This window comes from Seriola aureovittata, chromosome 5 (assembly GCF_021018895.1).
Source record: "Seriola aureovittata isolate HTS-2021-v1 ecotype China chromosome 5, ASM2101889v1, whole genome shotgun sequence".
Taxonomy (NCBI): domain Eukaryota; kingdom Metazoa; phylum Chordata; class Actinopteri; order Carangiformes; family Carangidae; genus Seriola; species Seriola aureovittata.
In genome coordinates this window covers 24456998-24472650 of record NC_079368.1, presented here as the reverse complement: position 1 = coordinate 24472650, position 15653 = coordinate 24456998, and the positions used below count along the sequence as shown (strand labels likewise).

Below are 15653 nucleotides of genomic sequence, written 5' to 3'. Positions count from 1 at the left end.
CATGTACTGTTGTCCCTACTATAACTTTGGAAGACGCTAAATGTTTGGTTTCTAAAGTGGCAGCTCTTCCTGGTTTTCCTGCTGCGGCGTCACCAACAGTGTGAGGCGGTTGTAGGAACACAGAGGTCATATAAAGCCCCCTCAGACCACTTGCTTTGTTTGCTTCGTGACACTTCTTCAAAGACAGAGCCCCTGTCTTCAAATGAACGTGTTGCCTTCACTGACACAGGTGTAGCTTGTTCAGCTGTTGAAAGTGTGTGTTCTGACAGTGTTCCTTTTGTATTCCTCTTTTCTATTCGAAGGTTGATGAATGGGATGGCGCAGCAGTGGACTCACACTGTATCAGTATCAGTTCCTGGAACAGATATGATCCCCAGAAAATCAGCCTGGAGAACATCATGTGCATCTTTTCTACATTTTCCATCTCATCTAATTAATTTCCTATGGAGCTTTGCTCAAATGAAACTTTTCTCTTGCCTCTGGCAAAAGGGAATAATGTGGAGATGTGAATGTTTTACAGATTACAACCAAAATAAGTAATCAACAGAACTTTCAAACTCAATGTTCAGCATGTTACTTTGCAAATTACAATTAATTCACAATAAAAATCTCTCATTTTTAAATCCCTGCATAATTAATTTGTCTGTGTTCTCTTAGCTAAACAATAAATTCAAAAGAGGTTGTGTTTGTCATTTTGTTTTGGATAAGAAATTGATAAAAACTTTTTTTTTTTTTTTTTTTAAAAAAGGTAGAAGAAATGGAATATGTGAAAATGCTTTATTTCATTTATTTATTTAGTCAGCAACACCATACACTATTAAAATTCTCCAATACAGCTTTTCATGTGTGAGTATTTTGAAAGAAAAGAGATGGACAAGTGGAGACAGAGCGGCGACCCTCTGAAAATTACATTCAGATGTCACAAACAGATTTAAGCCTCAACCGCTTGGCTGTCTTTTGTGATTGTTGTGGAGTTTACCCCTGAATTTCACAATGAAGCCATAGAGTTGTTGACCAAATAGAGCATCAAGCTGAGATTTGCCTCGGATGAATCTAAATCCAACCCATTTCCATTTTGGAAGAGCTGTTGAAACACAATCACGTCAGAGGCAGTGGACAGCAAACTGTTGTTTATTCTTTAGTTTTCTCCAAGGCACTGAGAAAATGCCAACAAAGTTTCCTTTGTGAAAGAACAGGCGTCCTTTGTGTGCCCTGCCACTGTGTTCTGTGTTTCCATAGCCCTGTGCTCCCCACCCTCTAAATCATATAATATTCCTGAACTACAATGACATGTGCAGGATAGGATTTCTCCTCTGTCAGACGTTTCTGTCAGAGCATCTTAAGGTTTTGTCTTTGCAAAGAAACCTGAGCCCTCGCTCCACAGCCAGCTCAACACACAGGCTAAAGACAATGGCTTCAGTAATTTATTGGTTTGAAGAAGTCTGTTGTAAAAAGTATATATTAAAAAAAAAAAAGTTAAAGCCTGGCAGAAGAGGAATAATTGCATTTGATTACAATCTTACCATCTTAATTCAGCATGTTACCATGCTAACATTTGCTAAATAACACTAAACACAAAGTACAGCTGAGGCTGATGGGAATGTCATAACTTTTGCAGGTATTTCATCATAAACCAAAGCATTGGACCAATGTAAATTAATTCTGACCAGATATTAGTGCTAGATGGATATATTGTTGTAATGTATCCTGAGGGGGACATGACTGATCCAAATTTCATGATAATCCATCAAATAGTCGCTGACGCACTCAGAAAAGAAGTCAGGGACTCACCAAAGTTGGTAAGATTCATTATCTGGGAATCATGAATTTCTGAACCAAAATGTATGGCAATCAATCTAATATTTGCCAAAATATTAATGAGAATTAGACTGAATGTCGAGTTGCAAGTCACTAGAACAATGTTTTTGGGAAAGGCATGTGCATTCTGGGACCTGCCGACGTTTCTTGTACATCTCGGCAGAAACAGGTTCAATTTCCTCTTTCCCTCTTTTATTTTCTCCCTCCTTCATTCTTCCTGCAGCTCTCCTTCCAGTCACTCCTCTCCTGCTCTCTCATTGGCTGTCAGAGACATGTCTGTGGTTCTGTGGGATTCTCCCATGTAAACAGGCATGTTCTACCGCCAGCAGACTGCCAAAACCCCTCAATTTGTCACTTCCCCAAGTCAGTTAGTGTTTTGCGGCTTGCAAGGTGCTAGCAAAGGTACTTCAAGGGGAAACCTCAGGCAAAGTGAGGCCAGAGATGGTCGAGATGTGGTCGGTGGCTTGTGCTGTTCTGTAGGTGTGCTGAAAGTACAAACCACCAGGCTGCCTCCAACAGAACCCAATACAAACTTCGTGTGTTTACACTTCAGACTATGTTTTAGCTTGACAGATGTTAGTTTTTAGCGAATTAGACCATCAGGTGGTCATATTTCCTCGCAGCGGGGCTAAACAGTGTAGCTAGACCGATGGTCACTGGCAGGCTCTGCACATCCAGGACTTGGCATCTGCCTGGTCTGAACCACAAACCCACCATTCATTAGCAGCACATGGCCATGGAAGGTTAATATGCGAAATGCAAAAGTTGAACACTGTCTTATACAACCTAACACTTCATATGCTCGAGCTCAAAAGTCACAGTGTGAAGAGTTTAACAAAGAAGTGTCAGAGCAATGATCCCTTTAAAACCCATCGCTTCAGATAACATTACTTCCTGATACTGAAAAATTCTGTTGGAAAAAAAATACCTGTTTTGACTGATCACCTTTGTCTACAAAGATAATCAATTACGGTGCCAGTGTCATTAGTAGGTCGTTCGATTTAACCCTAAACTTTACAATTTATCCATGATGAATATATACTCTAATACAAGGGATCTTTTTTCCCATAAGAGGTGGTAGAGTGTTTTAAAATGAAATATAACTGAAATATAATGCAGTGACTTAGACATGAAACAATTTGATAAATCAATTAGTTGCACAGCAGAAAATTAATCTGCAACAATTGTAATGAATAATTAAACATCTGATGCATTTAAGCAAAAACTTGAAAATGTGAATATTTGCTGTTCTGATATAATAAACTAAACTTTTCTCAAAACTCTCTAGAAGTTGTGATGGGCATTTTTTCCTGATATGTTACAGACCAAACAATGAATCAAGAGAGTAATCTCTCTTTAATCAATAGTGAAAAAACAAACTTTTGCAGCCCTATAGTCATAACATCTTGGAAGTTATTCATACAGCCAGAGTCAAAGTGCAGAGGTAAGTTTGGAGCTGACCTAATTCACTGTCATGTTATTATACTGAACATACAATTCACAGATTTGAGAAGGGTCTCAGCTATTTGTACTTGCAACAGCTTGTCAGATAATCTCCTGCTGCATCTTGATAATCTGGTGTGGGTATGATGGTACTTGAGGTTTCATATGTACAAGGGATGCCTAAACATTGACACTGAACAAGCTAAATAAGATCGTATTTCATAAATGGCCTGCATTTCATAAAGCACTCAGAGCACTTTAAATGCATGTTGGGCTCATTTATGCTTTCTTTACGTACGAAAATAGATGTAACCCGTACTGCCTACGTACTTCAGTGACTCATTTACATTTGCATGGATGTCAAGCAATACCACAGAGGAAAACACAGAGTCAAAGGTTTCTGACAATGATAAACATGGTGATAGTGGCAGAGGTCTAGTAATGTATTTTATAAGAAAGTTCTTTTCATTTCTAAAATTTCTTCATCGTGTCCTTTGGTCGTGTCTCACGTAATCTATTGGCTACACTGCCCCCGCGATTTCCAGTGGTACTGCTGCGTTTCGTCCGTATCCGTAATCTTTCAGTAAACAGATTTTGGACAACACAAATTTGGACGAAATGAACACAGAGTACTATCACTGAGTATAAATGAGTCTTATAGTTCACAATCTGTACTTACAGAGAGAGAGAGAGAGAGAGAGAGAGAGAGAGAGAGAGAGAGAGAGAGAGAGAGAGAGAGAGAGAGAGAGAGAGAGAGAGAGAGAGAGAGAGAGAGAGAGAGAGATGTTACATCCAGGTATTTTCGGCTCAAAATAGACCTGGCTGTTGAAACCATCCCTAATTGAATAACAAGACATATAAAAGTAATCTAAGACAAACACAGTCTGCATCGATAAACCATAAACCATTTTAAGTTATGAGAACTTATGTAGGAATGACGACAGTCACCTGACAAATCAACCGGTACGTTTCTGTCTGATTCTGTGCAGTTGTTGCTGAGACCAAGACAGATGGACACACTTGCTGTTAAGGGGATCAAATCTGTCTTCTTCAATCGGTCTTCGTTTTACAGGACAGACGGACCCAACCACCAGGCTTCCTTGCCAGCTCTTGAAATGCAGAGCATGTTCATGATATTAAGACACATTGGTGCATATTGAGAGATTTCAGCAGTCGTGTTGGACAGCTTAGCGACTCAAGTGTCAGTGGTTTTGTGGGTGTTGGTTCAGTGTCGGTACAGAACCAAAAGCTCATATGAAAATACTTTCAGATGGGTTTTAGCTGACAAAGACGTGCAGTTGACTTTGTCATCTGTGCATATGCACACACATGCAGATGTACACAGCCTCCCCCACACACACACACACACACACACACACTCGCCCACACACTTCTCCCATTACTTGTCTGTTGTCTTTCCACAGCTCATGTTCGCCAGATGCACCAAGAAACAGATGAGAGAAAGTGATAAAGACAGAACGAGAGAGAGAGAGAGTAAGGAAGAGAGACCCCAATTCTGAACCATTGAGGAAGAGAGTGAACAAGTAAAAGAAAAAGATAGAAAGAGACAGAAGTGAGAATAGAGGAGCGAGTAGGAAGAAGGGTGCGGATAGAGATGTGTGCGTGTCTGATGATTCACGCCTGCAAGGTGAAAGAGAAGAGGGGTCAAGGGGATCTGCAAGTAGGGGAGGAAAAGGGAGGGGGAGGAAGAGGGAGCAGGGGGAGTGCAAACCTCCTTTGGTTAAGCTGAAGAAAACACATGCTGGCCTCCCGCTGATATCTGTGTTAGCCAGGAGACCGACATGGACAGGTCTCCTCGCTTTCTCTTTCCTTCTTCACTCCCATCTCTTCACACATACCATCTGCGCTCTGCTTTATCACTTTGCCTTTCTCTTCTCTTTCGTTTTCCTTTTCTTTTTGTTAGCTCTGCTGCAACAACATGGCCTTCCTATTCTCTCTCTTGCTCTCATGCTGTTTGAGCTGCAGACTCTCATCTAGAGTTGAGTGATGATTCAGTTAGACTTTGAACATTAGGTTAAATATTCAATTAGTCAGCATAGAAATAATCTCCAGCTATTTTGATAATCAATTACAGGTTTGAGTGTACTTTTCAGGCAATAATGAACACATAAATACTAGTCATCTTGATTGATAATGAAATAATTGGTAGTTTCAGCCCTAAATTCAGCATTTTCACTTAACGACTTTCCGTGGAATTATATTATGATGATATGATTATATGATGTTCACGTTTCCCAAACTTCTGTCGACTATTAAGAGTAACAAAATGAGTTACATGAGTTGTTGTTTCACGTGTCAAAAGTTTGGTCTGGTGTAATGCAAAACAGGGGAACATAAGTCATTACATTCAACAACAATTTGATCAGTTTTAGAGCTGAAGCAAATAGTCAGTGCAGAAAAATAATCAACAAGTTACTTGATAATCGATTATTTGTTTCAGTTATTTTCACTGGTTTATATAAAGATTTGATAGCTTAAGGTAATCAGGTTACATGTGATTTATTGCCTTGCTGATTTCAACCACATCGTCCAGCCCTACTTTTTCTTGAGCAATGCATCTCATGTGTCCATCCACCTCATAACCGTACCTGAAAACGTGCCCACTTTGCTTCCCCTCCACACAGCCTTTCACAGGGCACAAGGTCAAACCAGAACACAGAAAAAGCCCAGGAGCCTCCTGGAGATATCTGGGGAATGCCGAACATGACCGACAAATGAAGACACAGCTGTGCTCGTCTGAGAGCTCCCAGTCTCTCAGGAACGGGGAGTTATGAGGCCGCTCACACACGACTCTGTTTGCTTAGTCTCTGACACGGAAAGACAACCAACACGAGAGATGGGAAGAGAGCGAGAGAGAGAGCGAGAGAGAGAGAGAGAGAGGAGGAAAGAGAAGAGAGGGGTGAGACAAGAGCCGGTGGGTGAAAGACTGATGGTAAAGTATACAGCTCAAAGTTAGCACAAGGACAGATCCCATGAAGAAAGAGTAATACAGGAAGATACTGGAGGGACGTTGCTGTTACTGGAATGCTCAAACACCCTGCAGGCCCTCTGACACATGATCAGCCTGGACTGCTTTCACAATAAGTGGAAGTCAGACTGTACACGTGTTAAAGTGAGATGTCCCTTTAGAGGAACAACGACACCTCATAAGGGTGTTTGGGCTTTTTCTGCAGACGGGTTAATTTGTTTCTTAAAAGAATGCAAAAACACATTATATAAATATATTATGCATTGTGAAAAGAAAAACTGTTCCGCAAATTCTTGTGTCAGCGTGTAAAACCAAAGGGATCCATTGTATTCAGCTTCTGTATCCTCTGCCAAGGTTGCCTATAATCTTTTGAGAAGTATTTTCCCACAAACTTTCTTGAGAAAACGCCTTTTTCTTTTCAGCAGCCAATCACAGACTTTCATGAGATGTCCAAGCTCATGCTGCAGTCCTTTTTAAGATATTATTTTGTGCCTTTCCAGTGGGTGTGACTCTGTGCTAGGAAACAAAATGGCACAAAAATGTGCTTCCATCCCTACATTTTATTACATATTTTATAGATTTTACTATTCTGTTCTGGAGCGAGAATTTAAACTTAGTTTCTGCCTGAGAACAGTGAGATTCAAGCAGTTTTTTTCCTGCTGAATTCATCACATATGCAATTTTCCAGTGACCTTTTTCCAAAGAGTCGTTTTAGATGTCTTTTGGAACGACAGTTCTTGCAAGCAATTTTGAAAACAACAAACACACATATGATATTAAGCGTGATAATTACCTCTTAAGCAAGCTGATTTTCATATCGATTTGGTTCAAAGGGGTTATTTGTATATTTTTGAATGTGGTTTAAAGAGAGTGGTGGTTATAGTTACAAGAGCTTCGGCCATCATTGCATTTACAAGGCAAAAGTTAGAATTCGTCCTCTGAGCAGCACTTGGTCTTCAGGGCAGATTGGAGGCTGCAGTGAGTCGCTATCGGAAAGAGACAAGACGGGCCGGGGTTAGCTGGTTAGCGTGCTAACCAGTAGACAAAAAGACGTGATAGAGACAAGAGTTAACATTGGTGTTGCTTTCCACCCCTGGAGACAGCTCTTGGTGAGTAAAGGAATGACGTTTGATGCTGAGCTTGCAAACACTTCTTCTAGACTGGTAAGTAAAATCACACACACACACACGACAGCGTCATCCAAAAGGTGTCAGTCATTGCTCCTGGTTGGTGGCCCACTGATGTCAATCTCAAGACACACACACACACACACACACACACACACACACACACACACACACACACACACACACACACACACACACACACACACACACACACACACACACACACACACACACACACACACACACACACACACACACTTGAAACAGCTGGCCAAGCTAAACCTGCATCAGTGAAGGCAACAAGTTCATTTGAAGACAGGGGTTCTCTCTTTGAAGTCGTGTCACTTGGTCAGTGAGCCAACACTATTGTGAGCTGAGGAAGATTTACGACCTCTCCAGCTCACCTCTGCTTTCCCACAGCTGCTTTAACACTCTCTGCTGGAGACTACCCAGACACACAACTGATAAAGGCTCCAATAAACGGCAAGAACACCACTGTGTGATGTGTTATACAATCATTCAAGCTTTTTTTGCCTAGTATACCTGTACACACAGCAGTAAAACTACAACAAATGTCTTTTTTTTGTTTCTTCTTCTCTAATGCAGGTGCAGTGTGGATATAACATCAGAGTTGAATTTGTGTCTTGATTTAAATCTTTATTCTGTATCTGTATTAAACTCATGCTATGACTACTTCTCATCCAGTGGAAGAGGGACACTTGAAATTTAAATTCAAGGTGAAGCAGTCACAGCCCAATCAAGCAGTGACCTATCCCCCCCTGCTGGACATGGGCAGGTACTCTTTCTTGGCAGACATTGTTGAGAGTTGAGACTTTGATACTTTCTGGTAAGGCTGGATGTAATGACTGATAATCTCTATCAAAATTAATTAGAATACTGACGATTATAAACGTAACAGTAATTGTTGTTTTATACATCAATGCATGTGTTTTCTATCTCATGTTGTTCTCTCTTCTGATGCATTTGTCCTTCTTATTTATAGTATAACCAGTTAAACATGCTGAACTTCTATATAGATGTCATTTGTTGTAGTGGTTATTGTGAGTGTATGAACATTTACTAAATACATACAATAATGTAAAGACTTGTACTCGATGTACATGTATTAATTATACATTAATGCCAACAAATGTGTTGCTTATCTCAAATTCTGCCTGTCTGACAGTAAAGCACAATCTGTTTCTGTACCAAACACCCACAAATATATTCAAATGTCACATTAATCGCATAGACAGTTGTATACAGTCTACATTTGGCTGATTATGCTTCCCTGCTGCTCTCCTCTCTGCATCTACACCGCCTACCCAGGTTTAAAGGCCTTTTAGAGCTCCACCATTATTTCGGGAAAAAAAAAGAAACCCATATTCTCACTGCATTTGGCATGAATTATTGCAACAATTGAGGTGCACTTAAAGGCCATTATTTATGTTTGAGCTCAGGCTGCCAAGGTTGAAACTAGAGCACCTGTCTTACATGGCCAAGAGGGAACCAGTGAAGCCTCAGCCCGAAGAAATAATGCCACCATTACACAACTCTAATGTGGCTGCTCAGTCTTTGCTCCCTGATGGTGGAATAACTGCCCCACTATGATAAGAACAGCAGTGGCTACCTTCTTACAGAGTCATCTTTTTAACCATTACCTCATGTCACGTTGAAACAATCAGATCAGCTTTCATTACATTTTATTTATTTTCAGAGCTCTTAAATGATTACACTGAGTTCATGGGAATAATATCAGAGGAATATTGCCTTGGCAAATTGTACCACTTTTAATAGCTTGCATGTAAAAGCAGTGGAAGCCTGTGGAGCACAAAAACAGCCACAGTTCAAATTTATGTGAGAAATTTCCATCCACACGTCCATCAGCATAATCCATAAGTAATCCCAGTCAATACAAGCAGAGTAATGTAGATAGAGGCAGCCTTTGATGTTTGTGTAAGGGAAGAAATACAAGAAATGATGGAGTTCAAATTGAGTTTTTACAGTAGAGTTGGTAGAAGCCCACGCTGTTTTCGTCCTTCACATTTTCACTTACATACTATGGTTGACAAAATGTACCTGCACCTGTTGAAAACAACTGCCACACTGCATGAGTCATCCTGTTGCCTCTTAGCGACTGTCACTCATCTGTAGCAGAAGTTGAACTGTAACAAGGTTGGAAATACTGAAACTTTCTCTGGAACATTTCAGTTCCACATTAAACCATACAGCATACTGTACTGTGGCATGTAAGTATACAACATTTTTTTGTTTTAAAACACAGGATCAAAAACTCAAAAACTGCTGAAATGATTTATAGTAAATATGATTTAGTTATAGTTAGTTAATGGGCAGTTGTTCATATTGATCAGTGATTGAATTTATCGAACAAAATGCCAAAAGATTTGCTCGTTTCATCTTCTCGGATGTGGTGATTTAATAATTTCTTCTCGTTTGTATCATTGTAAATTGAGTATCTTTTCAGGTTTGAACTATTAGTTACAATCACCTTGTCGAGCTAGAGCAATAAATTGACCCGGCTAGTTTGTCCACCCGAGAGCACTATCAAGCTGATTATTCAACTATAAAATGTCACATGCGGTAAGTATCTTAATGAAAAAACAAACAAACAAATCTAATGGACCCATTTCGAATGTCATATGTTGGTTAAAAAAATACAAGCCCATATATCATTATCAGATGTTCTGAACTCCCAGTTTCAGTTAGACTATGTCACCTGAAACAGTGTGAAATTGTGATGGATGGGCATTTTTCATTATTTTCTGATATTCCATTAAAGAATTACTCAGTTAACTGAAATAAAATAACTTACAGATTAATAAAATAATAATCTGTACTGGTGCCCTAAAGATTACTATAAAATTTTATATAAAGAAACTACCAGATATTTCCACAAACGGTATGTCAAAATCTCTGACAGCTGCCAAATTTTTATCATCTCATAGTATATACGTACATGTAAAGTCACATTTCCTGATCCCAACTGTCTGTCCATTCAGCCACAACAGGCATGTAGAGCCATTGTACTGTGGCTGAAACATTTCCTATTTCATACAGTATGACTGATAGTAGGCTACATGGTGCTTGTTAGGGTGAAACCTTTTCATTTGTCCCAGTCTAGAGTCACAGCACCACTGCAGATTGTTATACAGGCAGCAGAGTATAATCAACAGTTTCAGGCTTATATGACTTGCCAAACCTCCTGCCAACATTCACTGCACACCTGTTGCTCCAGGATTCATGCGATTTTTAGTCACAACATGTAACATTTATAAAAAATAAAAAAAAAATAAAAAATCCCACATCCTGTGAAAATTAGAGCTCAGTTTTCAAAAACATGCATAACTTCTTACGCAAAAATGCAAACAAACAAAGCCAAAGCAAAACTGGGGTCTCCAAATTGCTACGTTTGTAACCATGAAATTACAAGGTAACATTATAGTTTATACAGCTATAAAAACATAATTATGCACTGTGGCTTTATGAATACTGCGGTTTTTAAAATTAGGTCCCTTAGAAAAGCTAAATACCTTTCTGTTAATTTGTTCCCTTTTCCCAGGCCTTTGATTCGGCCGCTGTGGTGAGATAAACGTTTATAAATCACGGGGTGAGCAACTGAGACACTTTCTGCGAGCACACAAGCGTGTCTGGCCAGAATGAATATGGTTTTGATTTTGTAGTGAACGCCAACGCTCTAGCCAATACTAATCGCCAGGGAAAGCTTGTGAAAACCATGATGGATTTCACAGACATGGTTTTTGAGCTTGGGGTTTCATCACAAATCCATTTAAGCTTTTATGTAATTTGGTTAAATATACAGAATCCTTTTTATCTTTTTATGTGTCCATTTTTGACCCACTAGCCTTGTTGGAAAGTATGATATAGAAGGGGAACTTCCCATTGATATTCTTAAATGAAACTTAAACTCTGCAGTGTGTATGTGTGTGTGTGTGTGTGTGTGTGTGTGTAACTGCATATCTATGTGAATAAGACAAAGAACAATGGCTATGCTGACTGACTGAAGGTAAAGCCAGACAATGTCTGAGTTCTGTATTGTGGTGTTTTGTTTAAGGAGCTCTGTTGGCACCAGCATGAGAGACAAACTCCAATTACCACAGTGTAAACTAGAAAAAAAAAAAAAAAAAAAAAAAAAGGTTTGCTGAGAAACAAAATGTCAAGCAGACAGCATAGGCACTGACAGGCTGCTCCAACCTGCTGAGCTTAATGAGAAAGAAGATGGAGAGACTGATGTTGTTAATGAGACCAAGAAGTCAAGTTTTCTGAGGTGATTCATAAGAGTTTTTGGGTTTAATGCACAAATCCACAGATCTCTTTAAGATTACATTCACACATCGGAATATATTGAATTTCATTTTGAAGTTTCATTCAGATGTGTATTTGTTTTGCACATCTCACTTACAGAATATGCCACAGAGTTCTGACTAAACTGAACCTATAGGAACCCTCTCGCAGCTGCTGCCTTGTCGGCTTGAAACTACATATTTTGGTGCATTTTATTTTGGCAGATTTATTCTGCCATGGACTGATGGGAGAGCAAATGATTGTCTGTATTCATCCTCATATTTCACAAGTCAAAAAATAGAGGAAAAAAAATAGAAAAAGCCAAAAGATTGAGAAGTGCGAGTTAAGATAAGTCTTTCTGTAAAACGTTTTAAGATGAGATCTAAAAGCAAAGTGTATATATGTGCCTACTTCACACCCCCAATGAATTACTGTTTACTAAAATGTAAAGATTGCATTAATTCTTTTAACCAGTTTTCCCATAAAAGTGTCAAGATACAATAAAAGAATAAAATGTCAAATCCTCTGTCACCAACTATATTATAATTTCTTAAAATGTAAAAAGAAATTAGACATACTGCAATAAAGAAATTATATGATAAAAGATGAAAATATAGCCTTATAAGATTTTAGCATGAAGAGACTGACTGTAGACCAGAAGCTAAAGCAAAGAGGTTAAAACCTCTCACATACTGCGGTCATTCTCATCATTGCCGGTTTGTAGAGACAGCACTTCCCTATTTCCATTAAAAAAAAGCCTCCCATCCCCTAAACAGTGAAAGCTTAAGAGTGTCCAACTGCACCCAGGGGTGACTCCAGTCCCTGGTGACGTGGACACTGCAGGGGAGAGCGAGATGAGGGGTCCTGGGACCATCCACCTCCTGCTGTCCTGATCATAACCTCAGCTTTTCATGTCAGCCATCACTAAAAGCTGTCTGTGAGAGACTGCAAGACTCCAACTGGTTTGCTCTTTAATGTGATTATGTATCCACTGTGGGAAAACGGCTTTTTATCACTGCAACGGCCTTTAAGAATCAGCAAATTAATAATAGTCGACACATAAAAATCTGGTATCTTTTTAATGCCTAATGAGGTTCTTACTTGTTTCAATCTCAGGATGTAATTAACTGGAAGAAACCCAATAACCTTAGTAGCAGATCAAAGTACTCTACATTCGTTATTAAATAGAGTTACATTACTCCCTACCTACATACATATTTTATATGTCCCTGCAGGATTTGTTCTTGTGCACTACCTGTCACAGCCACACACAAAAAAATAAACATGAGTGGAGACAAGAGAAAAATAAATAAGGAAAAAAAGACTGAATGATGAGTACCAATTTGGCAAATAATGTGGTGAAGACTACCAACTCAGAGCAAAGGCAAAAGGTGCAAAACAACTGATGCAAGACCATAATGGCACTAAATGCTGGCTCCAAAAATCCTGTCACTCCAGAGCTCAAACTTCTCTGGTAAAAAACAAAGTTGATCATTTTCTGCGCAACGTGTTATGTTCTAAATAGCAGATTTCACATCTTCTGAAACTGTCTTAGTGGCGATTAAACATAAAAAACAGAGGCGCCTCAGCCTGTCACTGTCAGCTGTGGTGCCACCATCAGCATCACACACATGTATAAACTTCAGTCGCTGCCAAGGTGACAGCAAGTCAGACAAACACCCCATCACAAGCCTATGGATGATATCGTGGATCTGTAAATGTTTGCAGCAGTGTTACATCAGAGTGTGAGGATGAGCAGTGCAGCAAAGCAGTGCAAAAACATTGATAACATGTGGGTGGATGTGCAGAATGATGTATATCAGGTTTGCAGCAAAACAATATTAACATGTACATTAAAAATTATGACTGATAGCAAGCAGTATCCTCTAATGTAATAACTTGTAGCACATCATCAGCAACATCAGTACATGGATATTCAGATAAGTGCAGCAGCATGTAACAACAGCATTAACCACAGAGCTGGATATTAAGGAATACCAGAAGGAGACATCCACAAAACCATTATAATATTACCAAATGCTAGTGACACAAATTTGTGAAACACTAGGCAGCCGAAAAGACAACAGCTTGGGACCAAATATGCCACCAAACCAAACCAAAACAAACTCATGTATATTGTGTTGACAACTCATGTGGATTCACCACCACGTAAAACAACAGCACGACAACATCAGAATTCATTTGACAAGCAACAAAAGTTTAGCCACGAAAATAATCAATTCACACTGACTTCCAATGAAGATACTTCAGAAAAAGAAAAATTGGCATGTGGCAAGCAGATGCCAACTGACAACAAGCAAATCTGCACAGACCAGTAACTATAGCCTCACAAATATTGTAATATCAAGCCCACAAAAACTGACTGAACAAAGCCAAGACTCGCAATTTGCATACTAACGCACAAGCAGCAGATTCTTACCTTGGAGAAGTAAAGCAGCTCACCTGTAGCATCTCAACAGCAGCGGGGGTGTGTGGTCCACAGCTGGCGCAGGTGAGTATCAACCCTCCGGCGTTTCGGCTTGTTGTTTCCATCCTCCATGTTCAGCAGCATCGGGCTGTTGACAAGTTGAACTGCAAATTAGCTACTTTACTGCTACTTGTTTCTAGCACAACAAAGTTTGCGTATTTGAATGTTACCTGTTTACGTGTTTGTTACATGTTGACATGTTTTCAAAAGCAGCAGGATAATTCAGGCAGGTGCTTCCGGAACTCAAACAGGCCGCAATGCAAAGGTGAAAGGGTGGGTTGGATATAAGTACAGATTAAGTTTGTCACGTGAGTGTAGCGCTCGTCCTCGACTTCGTGAACAACTGTGTTGGGTATGTAGCCTACATTTTAAACCACCATCTAAAGTTTATTTTATCATGTCTGCCAGAAAGATGAAAACAGCAAGTGAAAAACATAAAAACAAGAATGTACATCGTGTAAAAACCTGAGTGCATTAAAATGTGAGGCAGAGTAAAACAGAAAACAACATGCATGTGCACTGTAGCAATGAAAATGAAGTGTCTCTAGGCTACTTGTATATTACCTTGTATGATTTTTGTCTTGTTTTATCTCCTCTGCTTGTTGTGCATTTTATATTTATCAGTACATTATAATTGTCCCACACATAATTGCCTGAGATGACTCTACTACTATATGTGTAGAGCGTATTTCATTTGCAGTAAATCATGCTGATAGAGGCACAAATAAACTGCATGAGGGTTATAATTACAGTCGCTTGTTCTATGAAAACTTCCCTGTCTGTCAAACCTGGCAACCCAACGTATCTACAATGAATTGGTACTTGTTGCTAAAGTAGGCTATAGTTTGCTACTGAGTTGTATGACAGGGCGACAAGCGAGGATAATTACGTTTGTTTGATCCAACAATGACGTACGTACGCAACGCAACCTGTGCCCCGTGGGCGGGGCCCCTTCCCTCAGTGAGTCAACGGTACGTGAGCTGGACAGTGACAAGGTCTTAAAGAATACAAACAGGCGAAGGTTGATGAAGAAACAAGCTCAATGTAATATTAAGTTGGGTCATATTTAGCTGAAGATGAACGTTTAGCGACAAAACTGTGTTTAATAAGACAATGTGTTCACAACTAGTTAACTGCTTGTACTCCAGCCAATAAAAAAAACACATTTTAATTTAGTAATTAACTGTGTTGTCTTCATGTAGGCTACTTGCATATTATCTAGTATGATTTATTTTGTCTTATCTGTACCTGCATGTTGTGCATTTTATATTTATGAGAAGCCTACATTATAATTGTCCCATATGACTCTGCTGCAACACCTGGTTCAGGTATTAAGGGTACCACAACAAATAATGGCGCTGCTAAGTTAGGCAAACTATGTATTGCCAATGCTAATATGTCTTTGTTTAAACCAAATTGACTTTAAGAATTAATTATTTATAATGATTAAGATGATTTAAATTTA

General features: G+C 39.3%; 1 long non-coding RNA gene across 1 annotated transcript; it reads right to left on the bottom strand.

The window, feature by feature from the left end:
- Positions 1–279: 279 nt before the first annotated feature.
- On the bottom strand, positions 280–14430 carry LOC130169971 (uncharacterized). The gene is made up of 3 exons (XR_008827925.1): positions 14359–14430; positions 14141–14276; positions 280–355 (listed from the first exon to the last, which is right to left on the bottom strand). It is a non-coding gene; the product is annotated as an uncharacterized LOC130169971 (long non-coding RNA).
- Between the last annotated feature and the right edge of the window lie 1223 nt (positions 14431–15653).